Below are 20,086 nucleotides of genomic sequence, written 5' to 3'. Positions count from 1 at the left end.
ATGTTTCTTCGGATGAACATAGTGGCAGCACATTTTGCGACATTGATTTTGATTTTATACAGACCGAGCCAGAGTTCTAAGGTCGAAAGGTAACTCTGCAATTGTGAGATTACCTGGAGGGTGTTGGAGTGTTGTGAAATGATGGCCGTATCGTCTGCGTATAGCGTAAGATCGATATTTGGGGCCTTAGGAATATCATTTACATAAAGGTTAAAGATTGCAGGGGCGAGGAGGCTACCTTGAGCCACCCCAGCATAGATTGGGCGGGGAGAGGAGAATTCGTGGTTAACTCGCACGCGGAAACTGCGTCCGGTCAAGTATGAGTTAATAATTTTAATGAGATGGACCGAAAAACCAAGCCACATGAACTTGTAAATAATCCCGTCATGCCGAGTCCTATCAAAGGCTTTGGCAACGTCCAGATAGATAATTCCAGTTTTCTCTCGCTTACGAAAGCCTTCATGAATGAATTCCACTACACGGAGTAACTGGTGTACCGTGGAGTGTTTAGGCAACACCTCCTTATAGAAGGAAGCCGGGACACTGAAGCGAGGGGAAGCTCTGACGTCACAGGTAGTCGTCTCTGACTCACCTCGCTCCTTCAAACAAAATCAAAGCCCCGTAGTTGAGCCAAGAGCGACGAACGTGGAGCGGTTATTTGCGTTAGCGACAGAGTTTTTATATTGTCTCGTGCTTTTATAATTTCCTACGATGCCTCATAAATGTGCTATAGCCACATGTCGTGGTAATTATAAAAACGGACCAAAAGTGGCTGTATTCAAGTTTCCAAATGAGACTGAACTCCGGATGAAATGGATAAGGAGTCTACGAAGAAAAGATGGCTTTCAACCTACTAAACATACCAGAGTAAGTTCAATTTTACTGCATTTTTTATGTTTTGTATCTTTACATTTTTTTATTACTTTTATTGATAGGTATGTGATGTTTATGCTTACCATATTAGATTTTGATCTGTGGGTAAGAAGTTTTATGTTTGAAAGATTTTAATCTTGCCTGTTTTAATCATTTCAAAAAAAAAATATTTTCCTTCAAAGTTTTATGAATGAAATAAAGTTTCATATAACAGGAATAATTCTAAATTTAGTAGTTACATAAATGCCAATAATTTGTAAATGCTTTCTAGTATACTGTGCAGGCAGATTCTGTAGTTATTCCAAATTTATCATAATTTATATGACAAGGAACTACTAAGTAATCATAATAGGTTTCATTTTAAAATTTTTGTAATGATATATGAAAGTTTGGTATGATGTATTTAAGGTAATTATTTGTATTTGGTAACCAGTGTTTGTTGTAAACAATTATCTCAAATATATAATTTTCTTTAAATGTAAATAAAGCTGTAATCATTATGATGAGCATTCCAGATTTTACAAATTACTTAAATTATACACGTAATTGAAATGATATTACTGGTTTTTTAATTCGTATTTATGTATCAAATTATTTATTTAAATCATAGGGCTTATTGACTTCTGTTACTAAATATTAACATGCATCTAACTTTTGTACTCACAACAAGTTGATTTTTGAATATTTTCTTTTATAGGTATGTGAATTACATTTTCGATCAGATGAAATAATACGAGAAATCGAAATGTATGATGAGAAATCAGCGAAGTTAATTAAAGCCCCAATTTCTAGGCCACGTTTGAAAAAAGGATGCATACCTTCTCAGTTCCCTGATGGCCCATCCTACATGTCATCAAATTCTGTATCGAGAATGTCACCAGAAAAGAAGAAAGCTCGTTTAGAAGAGAAATACCTGGAGAAAGCGATAGAAGAAAGTTTGAAAATGAAAGAACGGTATGATAATGAACGATCATTTGAAAGTTTAATTGAATTCAATAATTGCCTAGAACATCAGATTTTAGAAACATTTTGGACAACTGTACATACTGAAAATTCAACTATGTTACTTGATATTTTAAGTGACCCAGCTCCAGAAATTCAGAAATCGGTAGTAATAAATGAGGATTTAACAGTATGTGTTTATATTAAAAACATCGCTATAAAATCTATTGGTAAATTTGTTTTCCCTCTAAAAATTAGTAATGTAAATATGTTTCTAGAAGTACTAAAGGAAGTTGAAAGTCTGTCTCATAACTTACAAAATGAAGAATATATTAAGAATTCTATACAAATTGTGGATGATATGCTTTCAGAATTGAAAAGAGTGTTACCTGAAAAAGAAACTGAACTGAACTTCCTTTCAGAGCAAGTAAATAAACTAAATGTAAAGAAAGAGAAGTATCGATATACTCCAGATTTACTTATTTTTTGCAGTTTGTTAAACTCGATCTCACCGCATGCATACAAGTTTTTACGACATTCAGGTTACATTTCTATTCCCCATCCAGGTACTATTCGTAGAATTTGTTCAACGTTTTCTCTTAATCCTATTACTGAGCAATTTAATGATGACTTTTTAGGATATGTTAAACAAAGATGCAAGGATTTAGAAGAAAATGATAAAACTGTAATTATTATGATGGATGAAGTGCATTTAAATTCATGTTTCGATTTTAAAGGAGGAAATTTGTGTGGCATGGCCTACAACTGTGAAAAAGCTGCTACAAGTGCTTATGTTTTTATGATACGTAGCTTATTATCACCTTTCAAGGATGTGGCACATATATTACCAGTTAAATCATTAAATGCTGAGGATCTGTATCAATATCTTAAGAAAATTATAATTGGTTTAGAAAATATAGGTTATAGAATTGTGGCAGTTGTCTCTGACAATAATTCAATAAATAAAAAAGCCATGTCATTATTTTGTATGCCTCCAAAAATTAGTATTGTGTATAAAAACCCTGCAGACTTATCTCGGCCACTATTTTTTTTTTATTGACTCAGTGCACATCTTGAAGTGTGTCAGGAACAACTGGATAAATCAAAAAACTTCTGGGCAATGTTTATTTTATCCAAGTTTGGAAAATTTTTCCAAGGTCGAAACAGCGGCATTTGCATGCATAAAAAGTCTCCATTCATTAGAGGCAGGCAGAATTGTAAAATATAGTTATGGTTTGACTCTGAAAGCTCTGTATCCAACCAATTTGGAAAGACAAAATGTCAAGCTAGCATTACAAATATTTGACAGTCGTCTTGCAGAGGCAATAATGGTTATTGGTAAAGAAAATAGTATTTTAAATTACGAAACAACAGCTGAATTTATTAAAATTATATCTACATGGTGGTCAATAGTCAATGTCAAAAGTATCTTTAAAGGACACCATAAGATGAATGAGTATCAAAAGCCGTTAACTGTGCAAAATGATGATGTTAGATATATTTATTTAAATAAGTTACTTGAGTGGTTAGATCAGTGGAAACTTTTAGGCTGTTCTAGTGGTGGACTAACTAAGGAAACACATTTTGCATTAACACATACTAGCTATTCGTTGCTCGAAATGGCAAGGTATTGCATTGAAGAGCTAAAATTTGCTTACTTTTTACCAGGAAAAGTTCAGACAGATCTCCTAGAGAATAGATTCGGAAAATATAGACAGCTGGCTGGTTCACAACATAATATTTCTATAAGGCAAGTATATGAAACTGAAGCAAAATTAAGATTACAAAGTCTTCTGCCAACTGTTATTAAATCATCAAAGTATGGAGGAATTCCTATTTATCTAAATTGTAAAATCCTGTGTATTGAATCTCTGGAGCAAGAAAATATTGGATGCACTTTCTCAGGAAGAATAACTATTACAAATGAAGATATACAAAATGTTCAAAATGACATACCAATTTTAATGTATATAGCTGGTTACTGTAGTTATAAAGTTGTGAAACTATTAAGCTGTGATATTTGTAAAGGTAATCTAACTATTGATAAAGAATTAATTGTAGAAAATGAAGGACAGTCTTGGATAAAAAGATTTGATAGAGGACTTCTATATCCTCATCCTGATGTACTAAATTCAGTAATATATAATTATGTTGTTATTCAAAAACTTGTATCTGAAGAATTTGAGAATGAATTTTTATTTTCTGCAAATCAGAGGGATATAGCATGTAACTTAACTCTAGACATACTGATAGAAAATGACATTTTTTTAAATCTAGATGATTGCCCTAAAGCTCATGAGTCACAGAAAGTGTTAAAGCAGATTCTTTGGTCATCAACGAACACATTTTTAAATAATTATTGCAAATTAAAGAATGATACACTAAACCAGAAAAGCATTGCAAAAGAGCGCAAATTGAAAACTTTAAAGCATAAATAAAAATATAATGGGTGTTTAGCAATTAAACATTTAAAAAATGTAGGTTTTAATTCAAATGATGCTGTATTTCATAGACTAGTAAGTTTAGTAACTTTAATGCATGTAACAAGACACAAAAAATTAATTGCAAAGCCTAGTGATGTTAGTTCAGATTTATTTCTGTTGAAAAAATATTTTCGCATCTAACAGTTACTGTTACACATTATTGTGAATTCCTTATTATTTTTTTTCTACTCATGTATGCTGTCTGTTTAACCTTGAGATCACTTGAAAAGTAATAGTAACGAAAAATTCATTTCTATGCATCTATGTAAATAAGTGTCTGGGTTGTATTTAAAGTGGTCCTTATTATTAATGTGGATATCAAATTAGTGTTAACATATGGTAAGATTCTTTATCATTATAATTGACTTGAAATATTGAAAAATTCATTTCCTTGCCCTTAATTTGTTGTGTAAAAAAGTGTCTGCGTTATGTTTTTATGTGGCCACTACTTTTATCATTTGGGTATAATTTTGGTGTTAACATGATAAAATACTTTATCAAAGTAACAGTTATATGTTTCAAAATGCTTACAAAATGTTATGTATATAATAACTGCCACTGTTATACTGGTAATGGGTCATTATACTTTTGTTGATATGGACAGATATTGACTGTTTTACATTCAGATGACTTGAAATATTGAAGAAGGCATGTCCTTTTTTAATTTTTTTTTCGCGTAAAAAAGTGTCTCGGTTTGTGTTTTAGTGCGGCCGCTACTTTTATCATTTGGATATAAGTTTGGTGTTAACATATGGTAAAATGTTTCTCCTGATAAAAGTGATATGTTTCAGCATGGGTACAAAATGATATGTATATAATAACTGCCACTGTTATACTGGTAATGGGCCATTATACTTTTGTTGATATGGACAGATACTGACTGTTTAACATTCAGATGACTTGAAATATTGAAGAAGGCATTTCCTTGCCTTTAAATTGTCATTGCGTAAAAAGGTGTCTCGGTTTGTGTTTTAGCGCAGCCACTACTTTTATCATTTGGTTATAAGTTTGGTGTTGACATATGGTAAAATGCTTTCTCCTGATAAAAGTTATGTTTCAGCATGCTTACCGAATGATATGTATATAATAACTGCCACTGTTATACTGGTAATGGGTCATTATAATTTTGTTGATATGAACATATACTGACTGTTTTATATTTAGATGACTTGAAATATTGAAGAAGGCATGTCCTTTTTTTAATTTGTCATCGCGTAAAAAAGTATCTCGGTTTGTGTTTTAGTGCGGCCACTACTTTTATCATTTCGGTATAAGTTTGGTGTTGACATATGGTAAAATGCTTTCTCCTGATAAAAGTGATGTTTCAGCATGCTTACCGAATGATATGTATATAATAACTGCCGCTGTTATACTGGTAATGGGTCATTATAATTTTGTTGATATGAACATATACTGACTGTTTTATATTTAGATGACTTGAAATATTGAAGAAGGCATGTCCTTTTTACTTCCTTGTACGAAGTAAAAAGGAAGTATTGTAATCGCGAAAAGTTTCAGGCAGCATATTTCACCGAAAATATCCATTTTGACCGCTATCGAATGCAATTTAACGATGTTTTTGCACCATATCTGTACGTAAGGACAGAATAAAATACTCTTTTCCTTCAAAAAAATTATAAAACTGCTTAAAAAAACTTGAACTAAAATTAATTCTGAAGAGAATTTTTCGTGGCTTCTGTACGAACGTATGTACGTACGTACATATCTCACATAACTCAAAAACGAGTAGCCTCAGAACGTTGAAATTTTGTATATAGGACTGCTATAACATGTATATGTGCACCTCGTATTTTGGTTGCAATCGGCCACACCAAACGTATATAAATATATTTATATATATATCCACTCTATGACTTGAAATATTGAAGAAGGAATTTCCTTGCCTTTAATTTGTCATCGCATAAAAATGTGTCTGGGTTATGTTTTAAGTGGCCACTACTCTTATCATTTTGATATAATTTTTGTGTTAACATATGGTAAAATGTTTTATCGAGGTAACAGTTATATGTTTCCAGCATGATTAGAAAATTGTATGTTTATAATAGCTGCTGCTATTATACTGGGAATGGGTCATTATAATTTTGTTCATATGGACATGCACTGACTGTTTTATATTCAGAGCACTTGAAAGATGATAATATTGAAAAATTCATTTTCGTGCTGTTGAGTGTTTGCTGCATAAAATGGTATCTGGGTTGTATTTAAATGGCTACCACTTAATGTTTAGTAAGTGGTTATCATTTGGTGTTAACATACTGTAAAATGCTTTCTCATGATAAAAGTTGTGTTTCAGCATGCTTACAAGATGACAAGTTTATGGTAACTGCTGCTTTTATACTGAGAATGGGTCATTATAATTTATATTTTTTATATGGGCATGTACTGACTGTTTTACACTTAAAAATATTGAAAAATTCATTTCCTTGTCTTTAATTTGTTGTTGTGTAAAAAAGGGTCTATGTTGTGTCTTTAAGTGGCCATTACTTATATCATTTGAGTATAATTTTCATGTTACCATATGATAAATTACTTTATCAAGATAACAGTTATGTGTTTCAGCATGGCGACAAAATAACAGGTTTGTAATAACTCCTACTATTATTCTGGGAATTGGCTGAATAAAGGGTGTCTCTGATTAGGAGCACTCATTTCACAAACCTGTGATTTTCATGTGCATTTTGAAATTACCGGTGTCCCATAATTAAGACTGGTGGCTTTCTGGACAAATCATTTTGATATATTCTTTGCTTAAATTAAACAAGCCTGATAGCGAGTAACTTAGATCACGATTTTAGCTTGGAAAAATTACAACAAAATTGTGTTGCATGTAGTGACCAGATACTTTCAAATTGGATACTGGTGCATAGGTAAAACATTTTTATTATTTTCTATATTTGAAAGATTAACTGATAATCACTTCCCTTACACAACATCAATAAATGTTTTTACATATACTGGTGATGCTGACATCCATTTGCTGTTGAATGTATCTTTATATGCTTCATAAATAATAATAGCCATCGTATAAAATTTAATATCATTTGTGCACCTGAAGTGTTTTAAATGGTAATGGACGGTCTTCTCAAGTGTTTGCCCGATATTTATCCATATTATGGCAGTATCGTAATACATTTTGAAACTATTAATTGGCTGTTGTAAAAAGTTAATAACGGTGTTTGTAATTGCCAGACAAAATGGGTTGAAATTTAACGAATAGAAACTTGAACTTGCAGTATCAAAATTTAAATATTAAGGTCACATAGTCTCATCTTATTGTTTCTGATGAGACCCAATTAATATAGAAGCAGTTTTGAAATTTTCACAACTGTTAATAAATAAGAATTGATGAGATTTCTTAGTATGGCAATATGCTTAATGAGATTTCTGCTTCAATTTTTACAAGAAAGTTTGAATAATTTATTGATAAAAAGAGATCAGCTGGTTTTAACTTATTTGTATGTTATAACTTAGGTGTTGTGTTGTTATGCTGACTGCTTGCATAAAATTGTAAATAAAATTTTTTTATTTTTCACTTGTGAATCTTTATTTTCAAGTTCAGCTATATAACTAACACAATACAGTTAAGTACATATACAACTAATATTATTGGTTCTACAGATTTAAGCAATAATTTTAAATTGCACATTGAATTATTTGCTAAGCAAACCTCTGATATACTAATTTATTTGAAACTTGCAAGACACATAGCATATTATAGACAAAAATTTAGTGCATTTTTATACCATTTTCTTTTAAAGACAAATTACTCATTGGAAGAAAAATGAAATGATAAGTAATAGTTTGTATGCAGATAATTTGGGTTTTTTTCATAAATATTAGAAAAATATAAAGCAATTTTAAATTATGAGGGAAAAGTCAGAAATTCCTTTTTTGAGTTAGTATGGCTGATTTTTAACTTTTTAAATGCTGCTGTGAAACCTACAAGGAAGTATAATTCATTAAAGTCAAGAAATAAGAAACAAAAAATTCTTAAATTTATGTCAAATTTTATTGTGTTAAATTTTGAAGTAATTAAATTATTCATTATATATAATTGAATCTCTGAATAAAATCCCACCCAAGTATCTATATCAAATAGTGAAATCAACGTTAAGTACGGCACTAGCGCGCAGCCTGTTTTGTTTCGTTGCTCTCTCGGGGTTTCGACATAGACGACTACGCGTGACGTCACAATCCAGTGTCCCGGCTTCCTTCTATAAGGAGGTGTTGGTTTAGGTCGGAAGCCGAATTGTTCCGGGATTAGTAAATTTTGATCCCGACAGAATTCATTCAGGCGATTAAGTAAGACAAATTCATAGATCTTAGAGAGAGAAGATAACAGACTTATGGGTCTGTAATTGACGGGCAAGTTTAAATTTTGTCCCGGTTTTGGAATGTTGACGACTGCTGCAATTTTCCAGCAGTCGGGGAAATAGCTTCTCCTGAGCATTAAATTTATCAGTACCGTGATCCATACGATAAACATAGGGGGGAAATTTTTGATCATGCGATTCGAAATAGAATCCATGCCAGGTGCCTTGTCAGGTTTCAATTTATCTATGAAAACCATGACTTCAGTAGGGTCCGTTGGCCTGAGTTCAGTTGTGATAGGTTGTGTTAAAAAATCTTTAACCCGTGCTTGTATGCACCCCTGTGTAACCGGGCGGTTACAGTAGGAGTCGTGGTTTGGTGTGAATTGAGTTGCAAGGCTGTCAGCTATGACATTCGCCTTTTCTGAGTCAGTGTAGACCATCTATGCGCCATCGGCCGTTTGAAGGGGCGGAATGTATGTTTTATGTTTGCGTAATCGGGCGGCTGCGCGCCAAATCTATTTGTCTTCAGTCGTTAGGGACTCAATATATGTTTTCCACTCCGCTTGTTTTAATAAGCAGGTTTCGGTCCTTATCTCGTTCTGTATCTTGCGAAATTGGGCATGGATATTGGGATCTCGTGACCTTTGCCAAATTCTTCGCAAGTAATTTCGCTGCTTAATTTTGAATTTAGTCTCAGGTGGGAGCCTAGCACCTGGGTGTTTGCGTGGTTTTGAAGCCGCAGCTCTCGCTTCTTTCAGTAAAGACTCCAGACTTTTGATATGCCTGTCAAAGTCCGAATTGCTGGAAATTTTGATGGGAGGGAGTGAAGTTTTTCCAAAATAAATCTAAAGTCGTCCCAATTTGTTGAGACTTGCTCCTCTAATTTTGAGTATCGATTTTGAATATCTAGGGTTATCAAAACGGGGTACTGATCAGAGTCCAATTCCTGAATCACTTTTATCTCATACCGAAAAAATATATTATAAAAGGCAGCCAGATCAAGAACTGCAGGGGACCCTCTAACAGGGTAAAAAGTCGGGAGGGTAGGAGCTATGATCTGTACATGGTTACTCTGGCACCATGAATTTAGACTAATACCACACCTGTTCCTATTAGAACAAAACCATGCGGTATGGCGTGAATTTAGATCACCAGCAATTATTAGGTGATTTGAAATATTCAAAAGTTTATCAAAATCACTGACAGGAAAAGCTGGCCTTCCACGTGCTCTAGACAGTGGAGGTAGATAAGCTGAGACTATTGTCAGCGGGGAGGAATTTTGAAGGAAAATTTTGATGATTGTCGCTTCCAAAAAATTTAAATCAGGGGACGGTATCATGTGGTGCTTTAACGAACGCTTCACATAGATACAAGTGCCACCACAGGGATTTCTGCCCTGTGACACCCTGCCAGTACAATAAATGTCATAATTGCCAATTTTGGGAGTACTCCCTGTGGTAAGGTGAGTCTCTTGGACTAAAAACACGTCAATATCGTGCTCTACAACAAAATCACGAACTTCGTGAATTTTCGATGTTAATACATTGGCATTCCACGTGCAAATGGTCAGTTCTCTGGTGGTGTTTGAACTGTTATTCATAAAATTGAATTTTAAGCCGTTATTAGAGGTTCATCACTGAAAAACAGAAGACATGGGTCTAAAAAAGCCTAATTAGGTTGAAAGCTCAACATAGCTTTCATAGATATAAAATGCCCTCATTAAAGCATCTGCTTGCCTGAGTTTAGGCATTGCTTTTTTGAAGGCAAGGAGCAGAATATGCTTGTCTACCGCTGGGTCGCGGGAGATTTCAATTAAGCATTTTAGTGTAGATGAGAAGGCATCGTCGGAATCATTGCTACACTCTGCTGTGGCTGACACTGCTGGGGCTGCAGGGGCTTCTGCAGCCGGCAGTCTGTGATTCCTGGATTTGAATCCGTGCTCGGTGGTGTTCTTCACCATCTATGCATAAGATAGTGAACTGACGTTGCTTGGGGGAGCAGGCATGGGACGTCTTGTCTCAGCAGTTGCTGGGGGCTTAGAAGAACACTGCGGGGGCTGTCTGAGCAGCTGCCCTAGTCTTAGGCGCTGAATTTTTACCACGAGCCCGTTTGTTACCTGGGTAGCGGGGACAAGATTTATAAGAAGCAGGATGATCTCCACCGCAGTTGCAGCAAGTGGCAGGTACATCTAAGCCTTTGGTACACTCACGTGCCTAATGGGGTCCAGAGCATCTGACACAACGGATTGGAAGGGTGCAGAGTTCCGAAGAATGGAAAAAGCCCTGGCACCGAAAGCATTGAGTAGGGCCCTTGCGCCCGCGGTAATGCTCAATGCTGATCTCTGTGCCCCACATGTCAGTGACAGCAAACAGATGATCGAGGAAGGCGTGAGGGATGACTTGTAAATACACAAGTGGCATTGGGTGTCTGGAGCCAGGCTGAGTAAGCCGAACGATGCGATGCACTTTAAATCCCATCGCCTCAACCTCCTCCTTAATGTCCCCGACATCTGTTTCAACAGGGAGACCTCTGATGACAATTTTGACTGGCCGGTCCTGCTTGAGATCAAAAGTTTTGAACTGGATGCCGGCTTGCTTCATCCAGTGGGTGACCTCCCTGAACTCCAGCTCTGTTTGAACAAAAATTTTTAGATAGGGTCCAGTCAGGATACTCCGTAAATTAGGGGCAATTTCTCTCATGAAAGACACTTGTGTCTTCCAGTTCTTGCTGCTTTTGAGATGTATTGCCGGAATCTCAGACTGCGGTGGGGGGGATACGTTCCGTGCCTGCTCGGAATTAATTCCCTCAGTAGTACTTGCAGTAGCTATTTCTGCGTCATTGGTTTGATCGCTGATTAAGGAATTTTTAATTTTTTCGTACTTGTTAGTACTCCTCTCCTTTTTAGGCGTAGCATTTTTTGAACTGGTTAGCAATTTAGAATTTGGAATAGTAGCATTTGTTTCTTTAGCGTTTTGTGCCAAATCATCTATTGTGAGATCCACAATAGGCGCCTTCCCTTGCTTTCGAGCCGCGGGGGTGATAAACCCGTCAGAGTCGATTGTGTGCGTCTTTCGCTTCCGCGATCACGTCGACTGGACCGGTTTCCCCCGCACCTCGTGCGCGGGAATAGATGCCTCTTGCTTGCGAGGATCTTCTGTGGATTGAGCGGCAGCCATCTTGGCTAAGCGCTCGCTCTCCAAAATATTAAGAAATTCTTCTCTGGTCGAGGGAAGGTGGCAAATTGAGACATCTAAGATATTGGCAATGTCGTTGATTTTATGAAAAAGGGTCTTACCCGCTTGGTCCAGTTGCTCAATCCAGCTAAGTCCAGGGGCGAAGGCGTTCTTTTCATAAAGTTCTTCTGGCGCTGGATTGCCTCGAACTGTTGCTTGAGGTCATAAAATTGAATGATGAGTTGCATTCGTTCGTCATCTGGTGACGCAGATTGCACAGGGGAAGCCTGATCCCTAATATCACACATATTCGCATCAATAACATCATTATCGACATTAAAATTCCCCGAATTAAGCTGAGTTGGCGGGAGCTCGTCACACGAGCGACCGTCACTCTTGCCGTCCATCCTCGGAATCCACCAAATCACGTAATTTGGGCACTGCCCCGTACAACCAATCATATGGAGCGATTACCAAGAGCAACCCAAACACGGTTAACGACAGGAAATTCCTCAAGAAATCTATAAATAAGAAATCTATAATAACGATAAAGAAGCCCAATCCTCCAAAAATAAACGAAAATCAGTAAACAGAGACATAGAAAAACAATCCTTTGAAGAATTCACCGGGTTCATTACTGAAATTTACCAAATTTACCAGCAATACAAGCAGGCTTCTAACCCCGACTCCAGGCTCAAGATTGCAATGGCTCGCACTAAAGATATTCATCCAGATCGAGCATGAATAATTACCGCAGTGGCTAATCGCACCGACAGTGCGAATAGCTAACAGGCTATTCACACCACCTACTTTCGCGCATGCGCACAAGCAGCCCAGGTACCAGCATTTTACCGCAGTGGCTAATCGCACCGACGGTGCGAATAGCTAAAAGCCTATTTACACCACCTACGTTCGCGCATACGCACAATCAGCCCAGGTACCAACATTTTACGCCGATTTCCGTAAGGCAGGCGGTAGTGAGAACGAAGGTTGTTAACCCTAACTCAGCAATAGAAAGGTTTGTTAGTTGTTCACCAGCAAGAGAAAAATTTGCAAGTAATAATTATCAGTTACAAAGACGAAGTCAATCTATATACATGAAAATGTTCAGGAAATGATTAGATAAAATAGGGATTTAATGATGGTTCTGATTGCAAGCGAGGACAAGTAATTAGTTAAAATCTTTAGTGTATTGACAAAAAGGCTACAGAAATTACTTAAATTCTTTTATTTAACAGAGGAATTTTTATGCAAACTTAGACCTGTTCTTATAGTATAGGACTGTCAGAATTTATTATTCAGTAAGAAAACTTACTGAAAATGATAATATTCTTATATATTCAGCACTTCTTCAGTATCCACGCAGGTTTATAGGTTTAAATGCCATATTTCAAAATTAAAGTTATGAAATAAAGACTTACAAAATCTGATAAATCATTTGTGTGTGCAAATTTTTAAATCTAAATCTCTTACATTAAATTATAACTGTCTTTTAAATTACATCCCATTATTTATTTCAGTTTAATTGATTAATGTGTTTATACTAATATTTCAAAGTTCTTTGAAGTACTTTTTGTGTCCTGAAAATGCCAAGGAATTCCATAAAAAAAAATAAGCAGGCATACAGAATAATTCATTTAATATTTCATATAATCGCTTTTAACTTATTTCATGTCTAAATTTTCTACACAGAAATCCGCTGTCTAATTTTTAGTATCTTTTATCGGAAGAAATTTTTCAAAGAGGAATGAATTAAAGGCATGATTGAGCAAAACACATCTTTAAAGCTAAATGTATTCTAAGAAGTATAAAAAATGTCAGCACGATTTCCCCCCCCCCTTTAAATCAGTCATTTAAACTATTCAAACCGTTCAGGAAAAGGATAAACATTGCGAACATAAAAATCTCCCTTTTTTATATGTACTTTAATAAAAGGAAATGCGTTCCTTCTTTTTATAAGAAAAGGAACCCATTTTCCATTCTAAACTTTTGAAAGTCGCCAACGCTTAAAAAATGATAAACTACGCCAAGGTAGAAACCCGCCTTTTACAACTCAATGCGCATGCGTGCTTAATGTTGGTGCCAATAGCATCGGCCAATAATTACGCCCATACGGCTAATCCAAATACCATGCAACATATTAATTATGCCAAGTTTATAGTAATGGTATTAAAAATTAAAAATTGAAATTCAAAACTACATCAACCAGCACAGTCTGGATGTAATTTTATGAAGTGAAACCCACCTCAAATCAAATGACAAATTTAAAATTCCCAACTACAACATCTATAGATCTGACCGTCTTCATAATCGTAGTGGCGGTACAGCTATTCTCATGAAAAAATGTCTGAACAGTACCATCTTTCCCCTTCCCCTTATGAGCTTTGAAGCAAGTGTATCTATTTTGAACAGTGATAATAAAGAATAAATATCTCATCATTGCTGTTTATAAGCCACTCAACAATAGCCTCAACACTCAAGATCTTGACTATATTCTCAAGTTATCCAACTATTATTGCGGGGGACCTAAATTGTAAGGACGCTAACTGGAACTCCAGGCGAAATAATCCAGACGGAATTATTCTTAATAATTACATCATCAACAACCCTGATATCAACATTTATGGTCCAGATGAACCTACGCATCTTCATCAAATCTCAAATACTTCTGATGTATTAGACATCTTAATTACCTTCAATGTTCCTCAAATACCTTTTCTCCAAGTGGATAATGAACTTTCTTCAGATCACCTACCAGTACGCTTCACTTTGTATGGCTTAAAGCATGGTCTTCCGCCTATAAAGTGCCGCATTAATTGGGAAAACTATGCTTAACACCTTGAAGAAAACATATCTGCTACCACTAAAATGACTAATAAAAGCGAAATTCATGATGCCACAGTCTATCTTAGCAGTAAAATCAACGAAGCCATCAACCACGCCAAATTTATTCCAAAACAGACTAATTATACGGTCCCACAGAATATTAGACAGAAAATTACAGAGAAAAATAGACTAACAAAAATTTATCAACGTTCTCACTCCACCCAAGACAAAAGAAGATTTAATGCTGCCAATCGGAACCTCAGAAAACTTATCCAAGAGTACAGAAACAATTGCTGGGATAACTTCATTGAAAGTCTTTCGCACACCGACCATTCTGTGTGGAAAGTTGCTAAAGCTCTAGATATGATATTTTCTACTACTTTTCCTTATCTTTTTATCCGCGATTAAATTCGCATGTAGGTATGGCGGATAAAAACCGGTATTTTGATTTGTGATCTGACATCGTCCATCCAAAAATGGAGTTGCTTAGCTTTTGCGAAATGTTTGATTTTGTTCAAGGAGGCGTAAATTCTCGCTATATTACTGAAGCAGAGAGAATTTTAAAAAGCCCATCATTTGGTAAAGCACGGAATTTTACTTGAAAAACCCAGTGTACAAATTTTGACTTCCTATTGAAGGGTAAGTTCTATAGTGTAATGATCGCATGAAATCGACGGACATTTCATTGTTGGAAAAGGAAAAATATTTTTTTTTTTTTTTTTTTTTTTTAATTTCTTGTTCATGTAAAGGAGGAATTGCTGGCTGTTGTAAGCATTGTGTCGCTGTTTTGATTTTAACGTTCACTGAATGTAAGCAAATGATTTCATATGTATTTAACTTGGGATGTCCAGAAATTCTTTGCTGTCAAAAGTGTGTTTTTTTTCCATAAAATTTATTTTGAATCATTATATACTAAAAATATATTGATCTATATATGCGTTTATTGTATTATACATACATAATAGCACACATAATATATAGCATTATATGTTATACATTATATTATAATTTATACATAATATATAGCTATTTAGCTTAATTTCTAAAATTAGAAGTACCGGAGCCCTATGGAAGACCGTCAGCAAATAGGGAACAAGAGTAAATAAATAAAACGACTATTAAACTAATTAATAATTTTAAAATTCAATAGTCAATTATTATGAAATTAATTAATATCTACTTAATTATTGTTTATTAAATGCTATTTAATCAATAATTATATATAATTAATTACAATTTAATTGATAGCTATTAGATAATTAGTTAATTATTTATTGAAAGATTTAATAATTAAAGATTAAAGTAATTAAATATTTAAAATTAAATTAAATGTAAACAGATAAATTTCAATTTAATAAGCGATTTTTAATATAAATTTATTGCTAAAAATAAAATTTTCAAGATAGAATTCCTACTGAAATTGTTATTCAATTACATAAAAGCTGCAATTACAATATTTAATTGCAAGTGCAGCATCCTTCTTGTTTAGAGCTCTGGTGCACTCCGGCTGGAATTATGATTTTTTACAAAAACTAAGAAGCATCGGAGCCGGGATCCGGGGAGCTCCGGCCCAATATAAGCTCTGATCGTAGGGTGAAAAAACTTCTTTTATCATCACAAAAATTAAATATTATTAAAATAATATAAAGTAATAATTAAAATTTATAAAGTATAGCTGATGAAAATTCAGATAATGCTGAAAACAGGGCAAAAGAGAATGATGGTGTTAGCGTATGAGAGGGTGGAAACAAAAAATGAGGGAAATCTTGGTGAGAGAGAATGTTTTCTTTGACCGCGGCTCTTTGTTGATATAATTATAGCCATTAAACGGATGTGTGTCACGGGTAAAATGAGTCCTCAATCTGAATCCTAAGGATGAATGTAAAGTTACTGGTTACACTTTTCGCTCCCCATATTTGGTTACATTTGTGGATACTGTGACAAGACGATGTATAGAAGCAATGAGCCATTTATTGCAGTATTTCACTCTTATTGTACTCGTTGTCACTTTACGCACATTTAAGAACACAAATTTTCCTTCCTGCGAGCATAACTAACTCTAACCATCGATAACAATACACTAGATACGATAGCATGGCGAGAAATTTACGCGTTCCTACTCAAGTCCCCCAAATTTATTGCCATTCCTAAAGGGAAAGGTTTCCGAATACATGTTCACATTAGTTCGCATTTCTAGGGAAATTGAGTATTGCAAGATCTGCTTATTGTTAAACTAAAACGATAGGAATTCTACTTTTTTCCCCTTGAAATTGTAGTTCAGTTTTGTAAAATGAAGTACCGGACCTCATCTTAGGGCTCCGGTGCGCTCCAGCTAGAATTGTAAATTATTTTAAAAATTGAGAAGTACCGGAGCTGGGCTCTGATGCAATTTAAGCACTGGCTATTATATACATAATAGCACTACTTATCAGATGCAATTTTGAGAATATCAACAAGCAAAGCAGTTAAAAATGAAAAAAAGACACTTGTAAAAGAAATATTAGTGTTCTATATGTATTATAGAAGATACATGAAATGAATAATACCATTACCAAACACTTCAAAAAAAAAAAAAAGCACATTAAGTATTTTCTACCTCAGTACTCAGTACTATAAAGCAATCCTGCCATATAACGTGTAGTTAATTTTTGATTACATAATATTACAAGCATTTTCTTTAGATTTGTCCTACGAGTGGTTAAAACTGATAGTTCAATCTCAGCTCAAATCCGGGTGAACAAGCAGTGCAGTTTTTTTTTTTTTTTTTTCGAATACAAGCGAGTTTCCCCTATAAAGTTCTTCATAAAGCATTCTTCTTCAGGCTGATAACCAATGTGCTTAGTCATATTCAAAGACCCTAATCTAACCTTACCTTTCCTTTAGATTCCATATTCACATGTTATATCTTTATCTGTTAAGATTTGTTCATAATAGGATCACCAAGCTTCTACCAATCCAGCAGGAGCATACTCAAAACGTCAAATCCATGTGATTGATAACAAAATCGATGTTTTCACCTTGCAAACCTTTATAAATGTTCCAAATTTTCTTAAGGATTCTTAATAACCTTATTATTTAGAAATGCGTTTATTGTTGTTTTTATATTAACAAAAGCATTTAAATATAAAATATCAATTTTAAAAATAACTGAAGTTTTCTTTTAACCAGATTTGCTTTTCTAATGCTGTTTTTTATTAGTAACATTATGTCTGAACAAAAAATTTAAGAATAAGTCTATTAAAAAGGTCTGTGTGATAAGTCTATTAATGAATAACATTGTATGAACTTCATCATCTTTGAATATGAAACACTGAACTAACTCTTTGAATATGAAACATCCTAAATGAAAACACCGAGTCCATTTCAATCTAATACAAGAATAAATTATACATATCAAAATTCACAGTAAGAGCTTCTCCGTATTATATTACACAAAGATTAGAAACCAAGTCTCCACTTACAAAATCTTACACTGACATAATGGTCTTGTACTGAAACAGAATTATAGCAACATAGATGATATAAATTACATTATGCCAAAGAATTATTTAAATTTCCTGAATAAATTATAGCATTTAGAGTAAAGAAAGACACACAGAAAAAAATTTCAGATTTGTTGTAAAATTGGTGCCATGTCTTTATGCTATAATAACTTTACACATTATCTACACATATCTTTTCCTGTCAGTCAAGAAGATTGATGGAAATATTGTTCTTACAAAAATTATTCTGACATATATTTGGAGAAACATATATTTCTTTTTGAGTTACATGATCAACAGAAACTATACAGCTATAGCGTATAAAAAACTTTGAAAAATTATATATTGAAACTTGTTGAAATTTGGGGAAATTTATTTGGTTCGATAATCAGGAGGTAAAAGTGGTTTATTAAAAATTTCTCAGTGCTATAAGAAACCAACGAGAATTTATGAGTATGTTTCGATATCATGTTTATCCATTATTGGGGCTAACATACATTGTTATCAGTTTATGTTTGCCCAAAATGGTGGAAGGTTGAGTAAAAATATTAGGAGTTTGAAGATAATCATCAATATACCTTAATATCTTTGCAACAGAAATATAATACAAAAAAAAAAAAAATTATCAAATGAATTTTAGTATGCCATAACAGTTTCATGGGAAAATATAAGACACCTCTTAGATAAACAACTACAATCATTATATACAACAGCCATTTCATTTTAAAAAAAAAGGCATAAATTACATTAATCAGATAAAATTTGTTGTAAGAGCTTCATTATCTGGTTAAAATTCTTAAGCAAACAAGAAACCATTTCAAGTACCATAACATAATTTTCATAAGAGAATTCCATCCATCACAAAATATTAAAAGCACTTTGGTAGAAATTTGATCATTTAAAAAGTACAATTTCATATAATGCACATTTTTTATTCTTTATTCTTACGGAAAACATTGTATTTTGAAAGAAAGACGACGCTTTCTTTCTTATAAGTACATAGACTCCAGAATTCTAATAATTATAATAAAAAAGGCATTTGCCAGCAAAATAACGGTTAACTATAAAATCATAACCATTTGTATAATATAACCATTTGTATGTACTGTCTTTGGTCGCACGTGTACCAGGAATGCATAAAAAAAAAACCTAACACTTTTATAAAATGCTGAAACTAGGGGTTGGATAATCAGAAAATACTTAAATATTTAGTATTTGAATGAGGTTGATTGTGTATGCTTTATATAGCTTTGTCCAAAAACAATGTACTATTCGTATGTAACACAGAATAAAGTATACTAAATTACTGTTGACAATTTCAGTTTCTTGGTGCATATTTCATAGCTGATTATACACATGTAATATTAATGTGTGCCAGTTTTCAATCGAAAGCACTACACAAGGGCATCATCTACACCCTTAGGTATAGATGAGCCTGAGCAAGCTTTACTGTAATCAAATAAACCATAACCATTTTACCTTAGACTATTCATTTAACAACTGCGGCAAAATTTGGTACACTTCTGTTATCAGGACCGAATTCAGAAATGTATGTATGAATGCGTTCACATATGCACGTATATATGTACGTATGCATGTATGTTTGTATATAAACACACATATAAAAGTGCATACACACATACATACATTTCTGAATCCAGTCCCTATAACAGAAGAGTACATAGATTTTTCTATATAATAAAACATAAAATTTATGTGTGTATTTTTTTATAAGGAACAATATTTCTGACATGAACCAGCTGTCATCAACTAATGTCAAGAGCAAGTGAAAAACAAAAGAATAATTGTATAGAATTAAGATGTAATATATATTAAAAAAAATTTCTTTAGTGTAACTGTTCTTTTATTCATAGAATTTTATACTTGTATTTTCTTTTATTCAATCATTAACAGTTAGAAATGAATAGTGATTGGCTAAATATGGATATGTTCTTGTGTGTTTCATGCAGTTC

General features: G+C 33.8%; 1 pseudogene; it reads left to right on the top strand.

Annotated features, from left to right (window-relative positions):
- The first annotated feature begins 711 nt into the window (after positions 1–711).
- Positions 712–20,086, top strand: part of LOC146993197 (uncharacterized) — a 98,336-nt pseudogene continuing 78,961 nt past the window's right edge.

The sequence above is a fragment of the Stegodyphus dumicola genome, chromosome X1, assembly GCF_044657685.1.
Source record: "Stegodyphus dumicola isolate Sdum_Otavi_A_Nest chromosome X1, ASM4465768v1".
In the NCBI taxonomy this organism is placed as follows: Eukaryota; Metazoa; Arthropoda; class Arachnida; order Araneae; family Eresidae; genus Stegodyphus; species Stegodyphus dumicola.
The sequence above is the reverse complement of the archived record's forward strand: the minus strand, read 5'-3'. Positions and strand labels throughout refer to the sequence as shown.